Here is a 23,373-nt window from a genome sequence, read left to right on the forward strand (position 1 = left end):
AGTTAACGTGGCAGAATATTGGAATTAAAGAAGCTCATGCAACACCTCACATGACATCAACCAAAGTAAGGAAAGAGGAGTTTTACATGAATAAATCAGTAAACATTTAATTATGTCCACCAATATTGCTTTCCGTACCAGTAATCTTGAAACTGTTAAGTCTTCCTAATAAAAGTTTTCCACATAGCAGAGATGATAGAAAACACAGTTAAAATGTTCCACTATCCAAAGTGTGGAACGTTAAGGTTCAAAACAAGAACAACCTTCTTAAGAGCACTCATTGTCTCCTGTTTAAGTGGTGTCAAGAAAGACCACACTGAGTCATGAGCATAAGGGCTCATCAAAAAAAAAGACTACTTATTCTAACCCAGTAAACTATGCAACATCTTTCAAGAACAAAGACCAGCTTTATCCGCCGCACTTAAGGTGCTCTTCTCCTGAAACCTCTTTGGAGGTGAAATTACTTCAAGTTTAATAAGAAAGCTAATACAGAATGAGAGACCCGGTAACAAAATCTAAACTCCAACTATCATTCAGGATCTGACACAGCATGTTAGCACATCCGTCACAACAATGAACAGAAAGTTCTGGAGGCAAAGGAAGGAGAGAATAAAATACTGAACAAATAACACTTAATTGAGGTCAGTGTGATTGAACGCTGCAAGGCTAGGATGGCTTTAACATAGGTTCCAGATGGCAGGTTGTTATTTCCCTGTGCCCTGCTAATACTGCAGGATTCGATGCTGGTAACCTGAGTGTCCCTTGGGCCCCCTGGCTCCTCCACCGCACTGAATTCAGGGCCAAGCTTCCTCCGCTTGCTTCTCTGCAGGTTTACTCAACTTTAAAAGGGGGGGGAGTGTTTGGATGTGGTGGAGGAGGGGTGTGTAGATGTGTGTGTGTGTGTGGAGGTGGGGGCTGTGCAAAGGAAACAAAGCGCGTTAACACCATCTATGTGTTTAACAAGTTTGGAGACAAGCTGGGGTTTCCTTCAAATCCGCACTGGATGGTGTTTCATACTCCTTGACAGCAGGAGAGAATCCCCAACCTTAAACCTGCCTTTTTCCCCTCGTGCTGTATCTAATAAACTAACAAAAACACATTCATTTTGTCATTTAAAACCCTGTGATACATATCAATATATCACACGACCAATTCCTCAGAAAATGAGGAGAAAAGAAGCAGATCAATGATGCATTTCTGAAACTGTTTTTTCAGTCTGTCTTTTTGTGTTATCTTAAGATCCGAGAGCTGACGCCACCGCTGAGAATTCCTTTAATATTATTCTGGGTCTTGTCCAAGTTTAGACTGGTTTTCCTCCAATTTCTGTTGTTTTCTTAAAATATGCCAAGCAGATGAGTTTGATTCTAATTTCAATGTATAATTCAAACCTTTACCCTTCTAACACACAGCCTAAGGTTTCAACTAAACATTGGACTAATTTGCACACGCAAGAAAAGTAAATAAAAGTCTTTCATAAGTTAAAAGCTGTAAAGGTATTTGCTCACATAACTTGCAGATTGAAACTCTCAGTTTACCCGAGAAACAAAAATGTTGCAAAGGAGTGAAGTCAAAGCACATGAATGATCTTTTTATAGCAAGACTTGTTGTTTTTGAAGCTCTATAGCTTGACTGAATGGGGATGTTCAAACTGACAAAGAACAGATCCACACAGACAGGTTTCTACCAAACCATGTAATTTAAACATTTTAAAAATTCCTAAATACCTTTATTAAATATATTCAAGTTTCCTAAAGTTGCTCAGTAAAATAATGTCCCGACAGGATGTTAAATCTTTACTATGAAGCACCGTGTAAAGGTATCTCTTTGGACTGTGAATGTTGGATACAAGCTGGTGACTCAAGAAAATCAGAACCATTGCAAATGCTTGAAACATTTTGCAGATTCCTTCGTGAAGTTTATTCATCAACTAGTTGCCAACAGTCACAGCCCAGTGAGATACAACCTTACAGCTTACATATTGTAAAGCAAAACAAAGAAAAACATCACACCATAGAGCAGAAAAAAATGATATAAGAACAATACACATTTTCATTTTTTCTCTTCTTTATTTGCTTTGTTACCAGTTTTTACCATATTCAGCCAAATGTCTTTAGATTAGGACTTGTTAAATCCAGTCTATGCAATCCAAACTACATTTACTGATGTAATTAGAGAAAACCATGAGCTGTATCAGTACCATAAACATGTGAGCATATTTTAAGAACCACTTATGATATATCAATGTTTTTTTCATAAAAGCATCTGTTGATTGTTCACAGGAAGACTTTATGCTCCTTTCGAATCAGACCAGGTGATGTTGGCAGAAACAGGCCAGGGTCACAATAAAAAGACTACTTGTCTTAATTAGATTGTTTTGGGCTCTTTTATTTCCTTGCCTTGATCCGTTCAAATCTCGTCCTTTTTTTCCCTCTCTTTTTGATGGTAAATGGATTATTTTTGTTTTTATCCAACAAAATGTTTGCCTCAGATTAGTAAGTCACTATTTAATAAGCTTGTTATTAAAAAAAACAGCTGCAAACTACCATGAATGATGTGGGCCTAAATTACATAATTGCTTTTTTTTTTTCCAGAATAGGTTTGTAATTTGTTTTGTTTTCTATTAAGTGAAAATCTGTTGTAAACAGAAATTGTTTGCAACCCACAGCACAAATACTCGAACTAGCCCAAAACAAATAAAAACCAATGACTAAACAGGAGTTATTAGCATGTCAGATGACAACAATAAATAACTCAAGCTCTGGGTCCAGCTGTGCTCCAAAAACACATACGATGATTTTGTTCCAGCTCAGCACAACTGCAGTCTTTGCAGCCATGATCTAAATCTCATAAGCTCCCTCAGTGTTTCTGCTCGTGTTCAGGCGCATATAAAAACATTCAGCCACATTAAGGGCTCTACATACAGCTGAAAAAAGGCCGGCCCGGAAAAGCTTTTTTTTTTTTTTTTCAGGAAAATACAGGTAACTAATGGCTGCAGTCAAACCAACATGATTACAGCCTGCACAGAGCCCGGTGTTAGCTGCTAGTTTTAATGTCTTCATCTTTCTTACATCGCTTTTTTTTTTCAGGATTTATTAGTACATATTTTTTGCAATACTGTCTTTAAAATGGCATCTATAAAAGGTTGTGAACAACACATTTTAATGGCAAGTTTGCATGTTTTAGCACCATCTGCTCCTTATTGTGTTTTTCTAAGTATACTGACTTGTGGAATATATGGATTTTGAGTTAATGAGGAAAAAAAAAACTCAAACAAAAATTATATATGCATTTAAATTTGTATGAACACTTAGTTTAAATTACAATAAGGAACCTGTTTTTACTCAAATGTAACTCCTCAGAAATGGTTGATCAGGATTTTCATAGGCTACTTCTTCGACATGGTTTCTCAATGTGTATAAAGTCTGGTATACTAGCTGATGTCTAAAGTAGATATGATATGAAGCCAAATCTGTTGAGAAGTCTTTTACAGATGGAAAAAAATTACTTCTGAATAAAAGTTAGTTTTCAAAAGATGAGTGTTACACCTAATTAATTTTTCAGTGTTTGCTCATGTCATTTTAAAGACTACTCTACCCTCCCTCCAACCTCTGAATGCAGAATGTGTTGGCTTATGCTCATTTATACAAAGCAAGGTGTGGAATTTAAACAATAAATCAAACATCTGTCGGGCTCAGAGTACAACTAAGCATTCAGGTACTGTGATAATTGTAACTCAGAGTTTACATGGTTAAAATGCAGAGCACCACCTGCACTATTTTGCATTGGGACCTGGTACAGTACATTCTAAAAATTGGTTTAGATCACCCTCCAATCAGCTAGTGTTGTTTAACAACTAAACAGCATTCAGGAATGACATGAAGGTGCTTGAATAGCAGTATGTACTTACTTTATGAATACTAATTATAATTGATAATAGTAATACAATTTTTTTAAATTAATAAAACAAAAAATAGGACATGCCAAAACCTCACAACTAACCAGGGGAGTCATGCATTAGGATCTGATTTAGTCTGAGAGACAACAAGAAGCTTAAATCTGCTGGGAGGGGTGATTACTGAGTGAGAACAGGTGTGCAGATTACAGATGAGACACAGGTGGATGTGACAAGGCAAACAGGGAGGCAGAGGAAAAACTCTGGCTGGAATCAAGAAAAACAAACCCTAAAAATGCCAGCCTGCAACCAGAAACACCAATTACTAACAGAAAACACTGGCAGACAAATATACAGGAACATACAGAAAAATAAACAGAAAACAAAGATCTATAGAAAACTCAAAAGACAAACCAAACTATAACAGAGGCCAAAAAATAAAAAAAAAACAGTACAGTGTGTGAAATGTAAAATAATTTGATTTATAAATATGATTTTATTCAGAATTTATTTGTACAAATACCTGTGAATAAAAAAATAAACCTTTTGTCTTACAGACAAAAAAGGTAAAAGTATTTATTGTAAAATTCTGACTCTGTCAGCAATTTGAAGTTAGTTTAAATGTTTTTAACTGCATTTCCTACAGAGTAATCATAACCATCAGGTCAGGTGTAAACAAAAAAACAGAAATTAGAAAAAAACTGCAATCAGTGCAGCTGTACTAATAAAAGCCAATATCAATAATCTGAGTAATCTTCATATGGCTGTTCTCCCTGAGAGGTAATTTTGTATGCTGAAAAAAGGAAAAAAAAATAGATTATAAGAATTAGTTTCAGCTTTTAAGGAAAAATGTGAGTCCCCCTTTCTGGTCAAGAGCTCCTGAGCAAGAGTCAGTATGTGATGAATTAATTGGCTTTGACAACGTGGGGGCCTGAAAGTGTTCACACTCGCCAGAATTAGAGTGTGACAAAAAATGAAAAAGACACTGCATCCACTGATAACGTGCATCAACAGTGTCAGTGGCTATCACGTTCAGAACAAAATATCATGTGGCACTTGTTTTACATTTTAATAGAGCAAAACTATAAGCAGCTGAACAAACTAAAATGAGAGGATAATTTATTATATGAATCTGATTCATAATTACTGCTACGCTGATTATGTGCATATATCTGAACCATCACTACCACTTTTATTCAGAGTAAAGCCAGGGCTCACTTTTAACAGACACATTTTCCATGAACCGGGTGGAAAATTCCCAGCGATTTAGCAAAAAGCTTGCTCACAGAGAAAAATGAGCAAACGTTTAAAAAATAAATAAAAAAAATAAGGGAATGCAAATAAGCCCATAGAGCATTTCCACTAAGTTGTCATTTAATACAACACTGCATCAAACAATGATGAGCCAAGCAATAGAGACACGAGGGAGAGTGTGGGTGGCTCAGTGGGCAAAGGGACAGGCAGAGATGTGCCACAGCGTTTTTCCGCCTGATTATATTTTTTGCTCTTTACAGCTAAGGATTAAAAGAAAAAGTAGGAAACAAATTGCATCAATTTTGTCACTTTCCAAGCCTTAAAATGATCATAATTAGGAACAGCTCTCGCAAAAGTGACACAAACTACTGTTATTTATGTTCACAGCTCTTCTTGCCGTGTATCACTGACAACACGAGTCCTTTTTCAAAGATTTGGGGAACAGACCACTCACTGCTGAGGTCTGCTGGTCTGCTGCAAATTACTGCAACCACTAACAACTGACTCCAGAATGAATTTGAACAAGCAATGCATAATAAATATAGTACAATTATCACTTTCAACCAAAAATTTAGTGGGATACTGAAAGAATTTACTGAAATGTTATGAATTGATAAACTTAAAAAAAAGAACAACAAAAGCTAAAATTATCAAAACAACATCTAAAAACAGGAGAAGAGTAGCTAAAATGTAAAATTAACAAATGAGTAGATAGGATCCAAAATTAGCAAAAATAAATAGATAAATAGCTAAAAGTTAAATATAGCAAAACAGTAACTGAAAGGTAAAATTCTTAGAGTAATTGCTAAAATCTAAAACTAGCTAAAGTAGCTAAAACTGAAGCAAGTATTCTGAAGATTTAAAAGAGCACAATGTTTTCAAGTATCCAATGAGATCTCAAAGCCTTTCTATTAGAAAAAAAGGTATTTAAAAATGTACAAAGTATGAATTGCAAATAACAGAAGTCATAATCCTAATGTCCCAAATGAGCTGAACATTTTGATCACTGAATGGGTAAAAAAGCTGAAAGTATTCTGAAGTAGTTAAAGTCTAACAAACAACTGGAAAAAACAACAACTTTAAACAGGAAAACAGTAGTTTAAATGCTGACTCAGCATTCATCACCAATAGCTAAAAGCTAAAAGCTAAAAGCAGCAATAGTTTCAGCTATCGTGTGAATGCTGTTTCAGCTTACGTTATGTTATTCCAGAGAACATCCATAACGACGTCATCTGCAAAACATACAACCAGCAAGTAACACCGCCAGAAAACAGCAAAGACTTGAGCATCACTAATCAGTTTTGGGGGAAAATATTACATGAACTTTGCTAATGTGACATTTATAAATTGAACGCAGCTCGTTCATTTTTAAATCAGTCTTCCAAAATGAGTGACAGCTGGGCTTTCTTCTATTGTGTAGTGCCAATTGATAATTAAGGCTGATAGTTGCACATATTCTTTTACACAAAATACTTTTGTGCAGCTTTAAAGCAGATGCATTTGACTAGAAAGAGCTGTAAGAGCACTTGGGAGAGTCAGAGGGTTTGAAGTGCATGAACAGCTCTGCTGATCTACGGTGTTAATGCATGCGTGCAGAGGCAACCCCATTACTTATTGAGCAGTGCACATGTACTACATACAGAAACGACAGCAAAATACTTGAGCCTGTACAGTGGATATATCTGAAAATGCAAGCTGGCTGTGAAATTAAAAGTATGCTCTCTGATCCAAGAATACATTGCATTATTGTGTAAAAGGTCACAAGCCTACATACAGAAGCATTTCTGCTCTGTAAGTCCGCTTAGATGTCATGTTGAACTTCTTTTAGTTTTCTGTCTAAGAGACAGTTGATCAAAGTGTTGCCAGCATTGTTGACATCATTATCGCTCATCACAGAAAGCAAAGGGAGACTATGTTTTTGTCTGTGCACGTTTATGTCTTTAACAAAAATTTCTCATCATAACATGGTTAACGCTGGCATGAAAGGTGGCGAGTGATAAGCAGTCCTTCTAGAAAAGCTCACCCTTTAGGTTAAGTAGTTCTGAATGGTGGTTATTAAGGCTTTTTTCTCTTACTTTCTTGTTATCAAATAAAAAAAAAGGTAAAATACATGTGCAACTTTTCTTTTTCCTGAACACACTGATATTTCAGGTGAGAAGAGACTCCACGCTTATTTAAACTGATAATCATTCCTGTGCTTTTATCTACAGTGTGTTCACAGTATCAACAAAAAAGTAAAAAGGTACCATATGAACAACCTCAGGAGAGCATAGAGGCTAACGCACACAAGCTTTCTAACTCACTGATAATCCATGCATGGAGCCCCTCTGGAAAAGGTCTAAAAAATGTAGGGGCTGCAGGGGTTGTGCAAAAGCAGCTTAGGTTACACTATTTAACAACATTTGTTGACTTTGGACCTCAAAGAACCACAACTGCTGTTACTCATCAACCAGTAATCTGTACTTCACACACTCCAGATAATGTTTTAACACAGAATCATTCACTTATTCAATAATTCTCCTCTTAAAAGACCACTGATTTAACTTTTTTCAAAGGATTTTCTTTAAAACCGTGACTTTGTGCTGCTGACACAATATGATCTAGGTAGCAGTGTAGGGTAATGTAATGCTAATGTACAGTTTATAAAAATACATTCTGAAGCAAAGCTCTTGAGTAAAGCAGCCTTTTAAGTGCATTTGAATACCACCAGGGAAAATACATCGTGTAAGCATGCAGAGCTAAGAAAAACAATCCAACACATGCATTTTCTATGAGATGCAACACATTTTAAAAGTGTTTTATTGCTGGCAACAGAAGGTAAATATTTCCACCTGCTTCCAATTATATTTAATTTTTTTACAACTTCTTTAAAAGTCTGCTTTGCGCTTTTAAACGAGTGGGCAATAATCACTTCTGTGGTTTGTAATTTCCAATAATGAACATGAAGGAAGATAATTTTACCATGGTGTCCAAAAAGGTTTGCATGGCCTTTATAAACAAAACAAAAAAATCTGATTTGAATAAATACTGTGCCAGTTTTCTGAGCTTTTACAAACTTTGCTGTTTACATGCATTCACAGAACACAATAAATACACACAAAGTAGCAGTTTAAGACCCCAAGGCCTGTTTAAATTAAATCCTGTGCTAACTCTGTCATGTCTTGCTCAAACCAGGGAGGTACAAATTAAACACAAACAGTTTAGAAGCTGCCCTTTCCCGGAGTTCTTCATCACTTACACAAACACACACACCCAGTCAAACGTACACAAAGAGAATAAAAAATATAACCAAGAATATATCATTTTTGTTGCACCCATTAATGTTGAACATTTAACATACTATTCAAACACTTATCTAGAATGTTTTAGCTAAAGTTGTTATGTTATAATTAAATTTTAAACTTCTGCATTCAGATTACAGCGAAAATCCACTTTTTGTTGCATTAACAGTAATTGTAAATTTTAGGTTTCTTTAAATCACCACTGTAGAATAAAATGCAGCAACAGTGACTTGACACATTTTCAGTTAGCTTGTGTCTCTTGACTGCTATTTCAAATGTTTTATGTGAGCTACATCAGAATTAGCAACTAAAGTTTTAAACAAAGCTAAATACATGCAACTGTTTTTTTTGTCCTCCCACACTGGCACTTAAGTGCATGCTTCAGTGCCAAACTAGCTCAAAATTGCAATGAATCCTCATATCGGGAGTGACAACACAGATGTGCAACATAATGGTCCTGGTTTGGGAGAGGAGCCAAGTCAATATGGGCTCTCTGAACGCCATGATGAATGAATCAGTGCACGATTGGCTGCTTCACATGTAGTTAAATGACCCAGTACATTTAGACTTCTTCAGAGAGGCAAGGACAACACTTTTTTTCTGATCTTTTTTAACCTACTATCAGAGCTGTCATAAAGCTTCAAAATAAAAACTGTTCCACTCAACAGCCACTGGAAAATACACTTTTAAAAGTCAGGTCAACTCTAACTTCTGTGACACCAATTAAATTAGCAGCTTCCTGCCTTTTTGTGGGCACTTCATCTGGCTGCTTTGTGCCGGATACAATTCAGGAGCCCAGCTTTATGAATATATGTCATTTGAGGATTCACAAGAACTTTTAGAAGAAAAGGAAGGTGCACTACAGTTTCATATTTAATGAGACCACAGTTGCACTTATTAGCTGCATGGTTTATGACCTGTATGTGCAATGTGTATGCATCCTGCAAGGATTCACTGTAAACACTATGAGGAAAAAAGCATCTCCACCTCCATCTTGACACACATATGCATATATATATTGATACATAAAGATGGAAGACGTGTTTCTAGGCTTGACATACAATCCTGTCTTTTCACTTCAAATACCAGCGCTGGTGTTCTTAAATGGACCATTAGGAATCATGTACTCCTGTATTTGGAGTTGCCTTCCTTGACAGCGTTTCAAGCTAAATATTCCCTCGGCTCCTAAATATCACAGTTCGACCTACTGTGCATTTAGCTGTCACGAGTCACTTGTGTTCTTTTTGTCATCCACGTAAGGACTAAAAACACCTGGACTGCTTGAATTTCTTTTTGAATGTTGCTGGTTCATTTTGGTGATTGAATATAAAATTGTTTGTCTAATCAATGGACGCCTTTTTAAAGATAGAGATTAAATCCTCCTTTGTAAATAAATGTAAACATTATCATTATATTTAAGTCACAATAACAACTGTGAATAGAATATTATTCAAAACCCACTGTGCCTACATGTGCCTAACTTTATTTTTTTTGGATCTGTTCCTTTGAAAAAATAAAATAAGCTGATCACAGGCTAGAGGGATAGAGGTTAAAGAAAAACCTCCAAGGCTCCCTAAATTTGTTTGTCAATTAACGCCCACATCTTGAATCTTACACTGCTTGATATCAAATCTGATAAATTTTAAAGCCTAAATCGTCATGTTTTTCTTGATTACTGTAAATGCTTTCAAAAACTAAAGTGAAAGAATAAAGCTTTTGCTTAATGGCAACCATTTTAAAGTCATGTCTGTAAATGTAACAATTTGATCTTTGAAAGGGGACAACTACATTATGTTCCCATCAAAATCATGGTGGTAAAGGTGAAGGAAAGCACTAGCAGGTCATTACAGGACATAACTAACAAAGTCATTTTGTTCTGGATGTATAATTCTGCCATCAGAATGTAAAAGGTACAGAAAAATCTAAAAAATACTACAGAATTACCTCTTAGCTTGATTTTAATATGTTAATGGATGCATTCAGGCATGACATGTTTCTTTTTTGTTTTTCTGTTAAAAAAAAGATCAATATGGTTTAAATTAAGTTCAAATATAAACTTTTGGAACAATATTCTGAAAGTTAAAGAGGATTTGCCATTTGATCATCTTTGCTGCTTAATATTCCAATAAAAAAATAATTTTATAAATTTCTATTTATAGAAATAAGGTTGCCTCAACCCCATGACCACATTTACAGCAGAAGTAAACAACCAATGATTTTAGTTTCTAGAGCTTTTGCTGTTTTAAATTTTTTTAAATTAGCTTCAGAAATTTCCAGGTTCTTGCTTTTACATTACTACATAAGGACGAAAGATGTGCGTGAGACTGAGCAATTATACTATCAAACATCTCTGGACTGTACAAAAAAACGGGACTATGAGAAGAAAATCAAAAAGGAACAAGAACAACATCCAAACTATACACAAAAAGACTGTCTGTCACTCCCTCTTCCACTGGCAGACCTAAAATTGGCTTGTCGTGATATTTGAAAGGTTTTGGACTAAACCTTGAGAGCTCGACTGCTGATGTAAAGACGTGGCTAGCATGCACCATACAGGAAAATCAGTTGCAACAACAGTTTTCAAAATCAACAAAGAACCGTCGCAGTTTCTCAAGATGAATGTTCGGAAAAGAAAAACACAGAACAACCAACACACTTTAGGCTTCAAAAGTCTCCTTCTTTTCACAGTGGCATTGCAAGAAACTATCCTATTTTCCCTCAATTTTATATCCTAAACTATACTGCTGTGCTTCTGAATGTGGAACCGATGTGCATTGCTCACTTTTACACTCCGACAGGTTGGATACGATGTCAGCATGGGGGTCCAACTGGAAACCAATCATCACAAAATCTTCTAGAATGCATACAACCCAATGCTTCCTTACAATTCAATGCATATTTATTAAATCCATTGTTCTCACACACACACACAAGAAAAGTTTCATGGAGGTTTCTGATTTAGTTGTACTCGGTCCTCAAACAATATCTGCCTGTGCTGTGCATCTGCATGGGAGAAATGCAAACAAAAGAAAATGCTCTGCATCTGTTAGCACGGCAAAGCACCATGCGGGCGACAAGTGCATCTTGGCAGAGCAAAGTCATCAGCAGCCAAAACCTTCTATTTTTGTCTAAATTATTGCTTCCATTAGTTTTTCGGTTAAGCAGCCATGTTGATTAAGTAGACTTCTATTCACACCAGAATTTGAATATTGCAGAAGTAAGACTAACAACTACTACGATAGTTTTGAGGGGGTTCAAAACGAAAAAGTTAGAAAAAATGAATTCATGGTTACTCGTGGTGTTATTCTGTCATACAATGCGTTAAAAGCTTCCACGAATAATTCATGCAAATGTTATGTTTACTGAAAAATAAATGGACTAAACGACTCTCTGCAGCTATTGTTTGTTGTGTCACTTTTTTGTAAGGGAAAGGTCAGCAGGTGAACCGTCTGTTTTCAGTGATGGTATTTCATTTTTGAAAAAAAAACAGGTCTGTCACCAAATGTCATCTTACCACTTCTATGTTATCTCCTCACATTTTTTGCTACTTGTCATGCCGACGCTACATCTCTGACATGAGCAAACCGTTAGCTTCCTTCAGGCAGACTTGTGGGCTTTATTAATATTTATAGAATAACAGCTTAAGGCCATCCCCCTTGAGAGCTATCACTCCACTTTGCTGCCTAACACGTACAAAATATATTGACAACCGCTTTTCACATCTACTCTTTCTTTGGAACTTCCATGTTCAGGTGTGCAGCAAATTTTCAAAAACATGCCTTTCTGAAGAAATTTAAAAAAAAACAAACTTTTATTCCTGTTTGATTTAATAACTTGCATAGCAGAGAAAAGGTTAAATTTAATTTTGCAATTATTTGAAAGGCTGGGACTGAAAATTCTTGTTATTTAATTTTAAAAAAAAAACAGGCAGAATCTTAATGTCATTACATGGATGTCATGATTTTTTGTGGCTGGATGTACAAACAGGCCCTGAAGTCTCAGAGTAATGCCAGCCAGTTTCAAGCAGCTTTTAGTCAAGTCTGGTCGGAGACTTTTACAATACCTTCATCCATTGTTAAAGCTGAATTTTGACAAGAAAGTGACACACATATGGGCACAATCAAGGGCAATAGTTTCCTTGCTGAGACACTATCTGATTGGATGGATTAGTAAAACTCACATAAAAACCCCTGCAAGATAATCTCATTGCTTTTCTGCCAAGATAACCACTTCCAGAGCCATCTGATGGCTACAGGCAGTCTACACTACCCTATGATGTTGTGTTTATGGTGGCATGTTTACTAAGCATAAATTTAGTAAATCAATTCAGTTTTGTTTCTATAGTCCTGTTTTACAATAAAAGTCATCTCAAGGTACCGTGTAGAAAAAATAAACAGGTCTAATGCAACATAGATAAACGATGGGCAGTGATTTTTGAATAATCAAAGTCGAGTTAAAATAGGTCAATTTGAAGAATTAATGCACTGGTCACAACCATTTTTGTTGTTGCTTTACACAAGCACCTGCTGTGCTTTCAGTCCCAGCATCTTTCTGCCATTGTAGTTTATTTTGAACAAATTATAAAATAAAAACGATGTTCACGGGAGAGCTCAATTGTACTGCCAGAATATTTGCATGTCCCTCCACGTTGATCCATTAAACCAGTGAAAATGAAGAAATATAAAAATTCTCAGCTAGCAGGATTAGCACAGGTTTCTGTACCACAAGCCTCTGTTTCATTGAAGAACTTTTTAGCTGCAAGACTTGGGGTGAGTAAACTGTATTTCATTGCAAGTCCCAATCATATGATTACAGTCATTTTTTTTATCAAAAACTTTAAAAACATAAAGCTTCTCTGCTTCTTAAACAGTTTCTTGTAGTGCTGGCACATGTACTATATTATTTAGCCCTGCATGAGTAACTGAAGAAATAAGAACATGTTTTGAGAAGCATGAATTGCTGCAAGTTGGTCTTATCTTCATAGCGGTGGCTCTTCTTTTTTGAAGGAAAATTTAATAATTACAGACAAATTTTCTGAGTGTTTTTCCACAAAATACTCGTTCCTAATAAACAGTAATATTTCTTTATTTCTAAATTTACAGATTCAGGTGAAGACAGTGCTTAGATGTTTTTAAAATAAGGTAACAACTGGCAGTGAAATGTTGTATCTTACATTAAACAAGTTAACATTCCTAATAAATAATATCCAGATGGCACTTTAGGAGAGTGTATATGATTCTCACAGTAAGAGGGAAAAATGAGAAATTAACCACCATCCTCCAAAAAAAACCCCCAAAAAATCTATTCATAGTTGAATACACACATTATAAGATCTGAAAATATTGCATTACTTTAAAGCATATCAAGTTACATGTGTGTAAGTTGGAAGATAACGTATTATAAGACACTGACAGAAAGCTGGCACCAACATAACAAAAGGAAAAAACTCAGATGTGAAAATGCTTTAATTACTTAAAAGAGGGCTTAATAAGTGAGGAGTTTGATAAGCTTCCTGTCCTGTGCCTTCACTTTCATCTAGCCCTAATTCGTATCCTCTAAAAAAGGGCCCTGTCACAGCAATCACAGCTTTAACTCAAAGCTACAAATTAGCTAAAGATTGGAGGAGAATTCAACACTGAAGTCAGGCACTCTGAAGTTAAATCTTACAAATGGTCTCTAACACTGTGGAGTAAAATTTTCACAACCGTCCGTTTAGTCAAAGCTGAAATAAACATCTCAGAACCATTTTCACTATGACGACTTTGACCTTCTGAAAATAACATCGTCAAGGGCAATCTAGCAATCTAGATTAATCTGTATACTAAAATATCTCCATACAGGATGATTTTACCTCCCTAGTAGCAAATATATTTACTTTATCTGTGTAAATACTAAATCAGAGACAACCCAGATCAGATTTCAGGCACTGCAGAGAGCTCAAACTTCATTGATCAGACTGAACATCAGCCATAGGACTTCATCCAAATAGAGATTCATTTCAATAGATTATCCTCTTATAACAACGGTAGATATCCTTTCCCTTTCACTTTATTTTTAAAAACTGCAAGTCACTGAACTCCAACCTCGTTTACTCTTTCCAACTATCCTTTGTTAACGTGGTCAGCTGTATGAATATGAACAGTGCCGCTGAAACAAGTAAATGTTATGGTTGTTTATGAGCCTCACCACTCACTGCCATCGCAGAGAAAAGGCCATGTTCAGAGCTAAATAACAGCGCTCTGTTACAAAATCAGGGCGCTGCTTTATACCCGAGTAGGGTCCTAATGCTGTGGTGGCCTAATATAATTCCAAACATGACGCTGCCATATTGACTGCTAACTGTATATGCTGCTTTTTCAACTGTAAATCACTGGGGTTTAATTACCTGCAAATTGACTGCTGTTTCACTGTCTTGCATAAGATTGTCTTGGTCATGATGAAATGTCACTTGGGAGGCTGTTCTGATGGGACGATTCCATGATGCAGATAATGAAAGATGCCACTTTGTTAGTCTGATAGCTGCAAGAAATGTGATGGCTGTCAGCTAAATTGCCCTTATAGTGTTACTTTTAAATGCTGCAAGGACATCTTATTATTCCTGTCACTTTTCTTGAGTCCATCACGAGCTGAGGACCTATAGTTAAACTGCTAGCTTTTTCCGTCCACTGTGTATGGCTACAGCAGGCCACAGTATATACCCACAACATTATGAGTGGGGCAATTTGCTGCAGTGCATTTAACTCAAGTGGTGTAAAACACATTGACCCGACAGCTGGGCTTAGTCAGTCTGCAAGCAGTATTTGGAAGCAGTTTGAAATGGTCAGCCTCAATTTCTCTCCATCGGTGTTGAGTTCTTTAGTGCATGATGGGCAATCAAACATAAAGGTTTGAGAGGCCAGTACTGCCAAACCTGCTCTATTAGGGCGGACTGTTTGATGATGCTTAGTTTGACATTTCATTTTTGAAGCATTTTCATGTTTCCGGCTGTCTCAGTTTCCCTCATTTCCATTTCATTTGCACATTTGCCGAACGTTTCACTCATTTATTTGAGAAAAACCTGCTGAACAGCAGATTTTTTTTTTTTTTTTACCAGTCACAACAGGGTGATTAGCTCAAGCTAGCCTTGCTGATTTTTGATTTAAGCATTTGTAGACAGTGTGAACCAGGAGCAAGTCTGATTTACCTCATGTGAAAATAGTGCAAGCAAAAAGAGACACTGTTATATAGGCCAGTATAGAAAAATAAATAATCATACCAAAACAATTTTGTATAAATATATATATATATATATATGATATTGAGCAACATTAGACAGACCACTGTCTATGTAGGTAAACAAATATGTGCAAATGGACAAGCCTAGAACCTCAGAGAAGACTTTTAGGTGTAAATATAGAAGTAAATCTGCTGTTTGTCGGGCTTTTCCAAAACTTCTGCTAGATTATTAAATTTAACGTTTCAATGTTTTGTTTTGCTTTTATATGTTTGGGTTTTTTTTGTCTAAATGCTCAGAATGTTCATAAACCAAATGATAATTAGTCCTGTCTGTGCTTATGTTTATTTCAATTTAGATTGTTTAAAAATCCTATTAGCATATTTTATTTACCAAATATGAGCTTAAAAAAGTATAAACACATTTAAAGTGTCAAACAAAGTGCTTACAGTTTTTTTTTTAAATTTAGAGACACATTAGCCATTGATCTGAATAAATCATTGTACAGATTATGTTTACTTTCTGATTTTATTTTTTTTGACTGGTCTTCATGAGCTTGCAATGAAAAACTTTAAAACATGAATCTGCTAAAATTATACCTTTTGGTCAGATTAAGATTTTGATTTGATAAGAAAAAAAATTGTTCAGGACAAAAGACAGAAAAAGTAATCCCAAAAATGTTGATTTGCAACAGTTAATTTGCAAGTAACAACTTCAACCATTGCATGAAAAAGATGCAACATTTTGCATTGTGTTGCAGCGTGTTGCTGTCAGACACCACTGCCACCAGTTCTTTGTAAATTCTGGCACTCCTAAATAAGGACAACTAGGTCCCTGTTCATGAAAATATGTCATGGTGTTCAGGACACACTTTTTCAATGTGCTGGGAGCATTATTATCTAAGAATATGGGGATAAGCTTTGGAAGCTTTTTTTTGCACCAAGTGCACCTCTGAAATTGCTTGATATTATTTGGCTGTGAACAATCACGCAAACCAACTATCAGATCTGATGACCCCACTGAGACGGCTGTTTCTCCCATTACCTTTCCAGAACATCTTTAAAAAAAAGAAAGAGAAGGGCCTGTCAGGTGAAGTCGTACTCCTGCTTGCCATGTATATACTGTAGATCTCTTCAAACGTATGAAACAGGACCAAACCAAATTATTTTAGACTTATTGTGCATGCTTTGTCATTATAATATTTTGTATTTAGTTTAGGTTTCCAACTTTCTGCTTCTCTTGCCAGTTCAGCTCCATGTGAACCAACTCGTTTAGGCCCTTAAGATAAAACAGAGTTCTATCTCTTGATTCCTTGTGAGAGTTCACATACCGGAATATCAATTCAAAAGAATAAAAGTGAGTGTTGTAATTAGTAGATTTTTTTTTTCCTTTGGTGTAATGAAGAAGCACTTTACTTTTTAAAACTTCCCTTTGGCTGTTCTTAAGTAAAATAGGAAATAAATCCTAGGATAGAGTAGAAGAAAATGTCTTGACATTATTTTAGTCAGTTTGCAGTCATAGTTAGAAATCTACTGTATAAATTCTTGGTCTTAACATGTAAAATGTGAGGAATAATAAAAACCTACAAGTAGCCAGAGTAATGGTATAGAGCAAGAAAAGCTGTAATCTTCAATAACTTTTGATTTTCTTTAAATTTGCTTTTCACAAAAAACAAATCAAGTGTTTGGAAAATAAAATGCCTTTGAATCAGTTAGATTATGTGAATTTAAGGGTGTAGCTGCAAAGTTTTTCCAGTAAAAGTACAAAAATCTGTCTGCAAATACAACAGATTCTTTTGTTTTTTAAAACATCCAGATTTAATGCATTAGCAGTGCCCACCATGACAGCTTTGCTCGTACTTAAAACAAGCCCCATACCTCGAGGACAATGTTTCTGCTTTGCTATCTAAACTGCTATCAGTTAGAGGAGGGGGATAAGGGAATGTGGCAGATTATTTAGGGAAACCAGAACAGACTAAAGCTTTATTGTTGCACGGAGCAGACAGGAATATATCAAAGCAGGGTATGTAAGGATAATGAATACCACACCTGAGAATTATCATTTTAAGATGACTCTTATTGCTGCTGAAGAAAAATTGCTCCATGCGATGTTAAACACAAAGAAGAGTCTGTTGCTCTGGAAAAGAAACACTATCCAGTGTCTGGGGGTTGAGGTGCATAATTTCAGTCCCAGTCTCACTTCTCAAATACTTTAGGTGATTTTGACTTTTAGCACACAAAATGTATGAAGCTAAAAAACTTTGGAGAAATATACAGACAAAAGAATGAGATTTTTTTGTATGATTAACTGCAAGTTAAAAAAAGCCTTGGGTTTAGTAAGAGTTTTAGTGCACTTCTTATAAAAGCAAAAGCTGATTTCCTGAACAGTACAAAATGTCTAAATTAATGACAATGAAAAAAGTGATAATTAGTCAACAGCACAAACTTGAGCTTTACTTTTATCTACAAAAGTTTTACTTGTTTACAGACAAAATAAATTCTAATTTAGGTATAACAACAGGGCTAGAAATTATTGTTTTTTAGGCTCTCTTTTTGTGCAGTGTTCACTGACTCAAGGTTTTAGGGAACAAAAAATCACTCCCTCAAAAGTCCTTTTTTCAAATGCACTACTATTACAAAATATTATAGACATTTTTCAGAGAGGTGGCATGTGAGAATACAAATATTCACAGTATTAGCTTTGGACAGTTTGAAGGGAAAAATTCCACCTACCCTCCGAGTAAATGTTAGAATTCTGAGCAGGTTAAACAATGTGTGAATAAAGCAGCAAATGCTTTGCAGATTTGCTGCTACCTTCATATGTTAGCATTAGGGATGGGCAGTGATTTTTGAATATTCAAAGACTAGTTTGAAGAATTAATGTGAATATCACAGCGGTCTTATTTATTTATTTATTTTACACCAACAGCTGGTAGTGACACGCCAAGTTGTGTCCTAATGATGCTTTTCCAATCGGTTTGCTTTGTTTTTTTACACAACACCTACCTAGCCATCTAGTCACAAGTAAGTGGCTCAGCTTTACTGCCAGAACACATGCATGGAGATCGATTGGACCAGAGAAAATAAAGAAATATATAACCCCCCCCCTGGCTAGCAAAACTAGCAGCAGCACATGTCTATGTACCTGAAGCCTCTGTTCAATTAAAAGGTTTTTCAGCTGCAGGCTTGAAGTGAGTAAACTTTTTTTCAACCATGTGGACAGTCTATTTCAATTTTCACTTTCCATTTCAATATTCAAAGAAAAACTGAATAATGCCCAACAAATTTTAAGTGTTTTTGCCAAAAATGTCCCTCTCTAGTTAGAGTGCTAACTCATATTTGGTTTAAAGGAAACAAACTTTTGATTACACATGCAAGTTAGCATGAAAGAAAGGTTAACATGAAAGACGGAATAGCTGCTTTGTAATCTTTATCAATAATCAAGTCAGCACCAAATGTTAGAAATCTTTGTTGTCTGTATTCATTAAATAAAGGGCTGATCAGAACTTAGCGTTCTGAGGAAATCTGTGTCAATCAACAAAGAAAGGCTGCTATGCTACCGTTACTGGGTAACAGCACATGCTTTTGATTTCTGCAGTGTACTCTACTTGTGATAAAAGGCTGGAGTTGTTCTGTCAACATTTTAAAAATGAGGTGTTTGTGTGCATGTGCATGTGTCTGTAAAAAGGAAAGCGAGGGAACTGCCTGGCTTTCATGTCCAATAAAGTGGTGTAATCGTGACAGCTACCCATTAGGTTTTTTGTGAGATAACTGCAGCTTTGACTAAACATAATGCTTCAGGCTGGAAAATCCACCTCTCCTGTTGCTGAAAAGGCAGGTATATAGTGAAAACATGATATAGAATTTACCTGAAAATATCAGATGTAGTGTTTTTACCAAACTGACACATCAGTCGTTTAATTTTAAGATCATCTGCTGTGCAAAGCAACTGAAAGCTGCTTACATTTCACCATCTTTAGCACCATTCTCCCCCAACTAATCAAGGATAACATTCTCTTCTCTCATCATCCACTGTATCAGTTCCTCTCACACACAGCCAGTGGCTCCCTAGATGATGGTACAGTTCTCATAACAATTATTACTTCAAATACACAGTATCCCCTGAGAAACTCCAGGGAGAGAGAAGCATTTCATTGTTTCTTCCTTGTCATCTTTCTGCCCTTGTACACTCACAACATCAGTTCAAACACAACGATCGTTTATGGAATATAACAAGGTCCAACTGCAACTTGCATGTTGTCCTTCTATGAGCATCTTGTTTCCAAGGAAAATAACTGTGCATTCAGCTCACAATAAAGCAACAACTAAGGTAAAAAAAGACAAGCAACAGATTTTTCATTTGTGACTACAAAGGGTGGGCTGCTCCCCCTCTTCTCATGCAGAGAACTTGTGCTGAGGCGGCTTCTCAGAGCTCATCAGCACGACAAAGACAACTGGGAGAATGCAGTCTTGTTCTACAAAGGTTAACCTCGAGGGGACCTAACAACTTCAGACTTCTCATTTGGTGCTTCCACCAAACACTTGCCACAGAGGATTGAGGGCCCCTGGATTCCCCTGGATTTAACCTCTAATATCTGAGGTCACACCCCCCCTCCCGCTGTGGTCAATGGTGACACTTGTGAGTTCAAACACCCACACCCCTCCCCATACACAGATTTTAGGTCTGGATGTCTGCAGCATGTCCTGGGAAAACTATGACTATTAATGTAGAATACACTGCAGTGAGTTCTTTCTTAAAGGTACTCATTGCAAAGTCATGAAGACTGGTCAAAAAAAAAAAATCTGCACACTTTCTTTTTTTTCATATCGATGGTTAGCTTGTCCTTAAATTTAAAATATGTCATCAAAATTTGTGAATGGCTGCTATCTTGGTGTATTGGTACATATTTAGATTTCATATTTTTTCATTACTAGAATAAACTCTTTCAAACTCTGCTGTTTTATATAGTTCCCCCCCTCCCCGCCTCTCGCACAATGACTGTTGGGGATAGGCACCAGCTCCCCGCGACCCGGAAAGGAGAAGCGGGTAAAGAAAATGGATAGATGAATGGATGGATGGATGGATGGATGGATATGGTTGAGGATAACCTTTTTCTCTGTGCAGTTTCATAGTTTGCATGAGTACCTTTAATAAAACTGTCATTTTAACTCTTGACATTTAAAGGGGAAGAAAGTAATTAAAAATTAGCTTGAATGGTTGACTTCATAAATTTGTAAAATTTAGTTCATTTCACGTTTTACATCTTGTTAATTATCATGGGGGGGAAAAAAATCTTTTGCCAAATATCACTTTGATGATCACAAGCAACATGAGTACTACTACACTACTATTCTCAGCGGTGTAAGTCTAACAACTCGCTCAATATGAGTGCAAAGCTGATTTATGCAGTGTGTAGGGCCCCAAAAACAACTCCCAGGGGTTTCCCTCCTGTTCTTATTCCTCCGGTCTCAAATACTTGCATGAACCGCATTATACATCTGTGCTGTCTTAATTTATTTCTGTTACTTTGATTGGTTGGATTGTGAAGCCTTGTGATAATGTGGTTTTAAAGGCTTTCCCTTCATAAATAACCAATAAAAAAGTCCAGTGGTATTATAATAAATTCAGCATTGGATTTTCTATGACTTTAATTATAAGACTAGGCTGCAGTTTTCTTTTTGATTTATTGGAAACCGTGGCGTTTCTTGGAAGCAGATTTGTTCATGAATTTTATTCATGTTATTATTACTACTGTGCTGCAGTAAAACTATCAGCTATGCAGTTTTCCATGGGCCCTGCTCTTTGGGAGAAAAAAAAGCAGCACAGGATCCACTGAGGTGGAGCTGCTACCACACCAAATTCTACTACAAAGTTGAATAGGAACCCACCTGTAAAAAAATAAAATAAATAAAATCAGGTAGGGAGACAGTTTTAAAGCAGACCAAACCCAAAGCAGTTGGGTGTTTTATTATTATTGCTTTAGTTGCAAACATTAAACAGAAATCAAATGTAGGTCCCTGCTCATCTAACACAAGGTTAGTCAACATCAGGGTATTCTGAAACACCTTCCCCATGCTGTTTAACATCATCTGGAACACCGTGCACCCACTATTTAGTCTTATGGACTTTTTTGATCCTTTACCAGCAACCAGATCCGCACTGAGCGGTCCTAAACGCCGAGGCGGGTTCTGAGCCCTTCCTAAAGCCGAGGGGCAGGTAAAGCAGCGCTTCATGTGTCCGAGACAAACGGCGCAGAGAAACTGGACGAACGCCTTTCAAAAAGCTGCACAAAACAAAACGCAGCGCGCTGAAACTGATCACCGCGGCTGCCTGCATTACAGCAGCTCCCTGCTTTCTGCTCTGCGTGATGCGTGCGTGCATGTGTGCAGCTGCCACACCGGCAAAAAATAAATAAACATAAAAAAAATCTAACATTATGAGCTTACCATTCTGAAGACACGTCCATCGCAGCAGGCCCGTCCCGTTGACAATTTACCAGTTTAGTCTGTTAGCCTCCAAAAGCGCCTTTTTATCCCTCTGCTTGTTCTTTTCTTCTTCCCTCGGTGTAATAGTAACCAGAGCAGGCGTATTTCCACTATGCACGACACGACACGGCACAGCCCTCCTCCTCCTTCTGCTCCTCCAAGGTGCCGCTGCTGCTTACAGCGCACTCACAGGGGCGCACATGGATGAGAGAGGCAGCCGTCCGAGACGCCCATTAACAAGACGGAAAATCCTCCGGGACAAATGCGGGAGATAGCTCCCCTCAACTCAACACGCAGAGGGAGATAAGGTGACGAGCCAGCCCGATATATGCTGTGTGCTCCCTCACGATTTACAATTACGAGTTTTTCGGGGCGCGAGGATGAGAGAGAGAGAGAGAGCGAGCGGCCGCGCGTGGTCGCCCCCTTCGGTTAAAGCTTTCAAATATCCGCCCGGTGTTTCCTCTGGAATAGTTGTCATAATCCTAAAGGGGATTTGAAAAGTCCAGAGACTTTACGCGATTAACCTTGAGCGCATTATGTTTAATACTAATTTCCCTCGCACGGGCTTTTCTACAAGAAAAACACCAACAGACAAACTAATTATAAGTGAGGAAACAATTAAAATGTACTCACTGCAAAATAGGATGCAAAACATAAAAAAGGTTATCCTGAACTATATCAAATGGTGCAATTTTAAAGAGTTTGCTCTTGTAGTTTTCCAGCTATAGGCTATCTAATACAATTCTGAAATGCAGGTCTGCACTCAGTGCAAACAAAGCTGAATCCATCAAAAACCATGTTGGTGCTTGAGGCACATGATTGACTTACATTTGGCTAGCCACAGTCTGTGTAGGTAAACTGATATGTCAGACAAGCAAAAATGTGAAATATAGGAGTGATGCTGCTAAACCAGAAAGAACGAGTACTACACCAGTCAAAAACGACCATAAAGACTCTGCATTCAGACTCGTGCAGCTTTTGCAAAACTTCTGCTGGATCATGTCAGGAACGGAGGTTATGGAGAAAAACCCTGAGAGCAGACTCATCTTAAAAAAGGAACCTAATTTATTAAATAAGAAAAATTAACAAAACAAAAGCTGACGTAGCAGCAACTCAAAGGAACAAAAATCCAAGAACACGGCAGGGTAGGACAACAAGGAACCAAGGTACGGAGAACAGCAGTAAACGACAAACAATGAACCGATGACTAGTGGGAGAAATGACTGGGTATTTGAATACTGAGGGTAA

General features: G+C 36.8%; 1 protein-coding gene across 12 annotated transcripts in view; it reads right to left on the bottom strand.

Annotated features, from left to right (window-relative positions):
• Positions 1-22,495, bottom strand: part of tenm4 (teneurin transmembrane protein 4) — a 165,069-nt gene extending 142,574 nt beyond the window's left edge. For all 12 annotated transcript variants that reach the window (XM_017416404.3, XM_037981872.1, XM_017416393.3 and 9 more), the window contains exon 1: positions 22,087-22,495. The gene's annotated coding sequence lies outside the window, so the exon portion shown is untranslated. The remainder of the gene's footprint in view (positions 1-22,086) is intronic.
• Between the last annotated feature and the right edge of the window lie 878 nt (positions 22,496-23,373).

This window comes from Kryptolebias marmoratus, linkage group LG2, assembly GCF_001649575.2.
Source record: "Kryptolebias marmoratus isolate JLee-2015 linkage group LG2, ASM164957v2, whole genome shotgun sequence".
NCBI classification, from domain to species: Eukaryota; Metazoa; Chordata; class Actinopteri; order Cyprinodontiformes; family Rivulidae; genus Kryptolebias; species Kryptolebias marmoratus.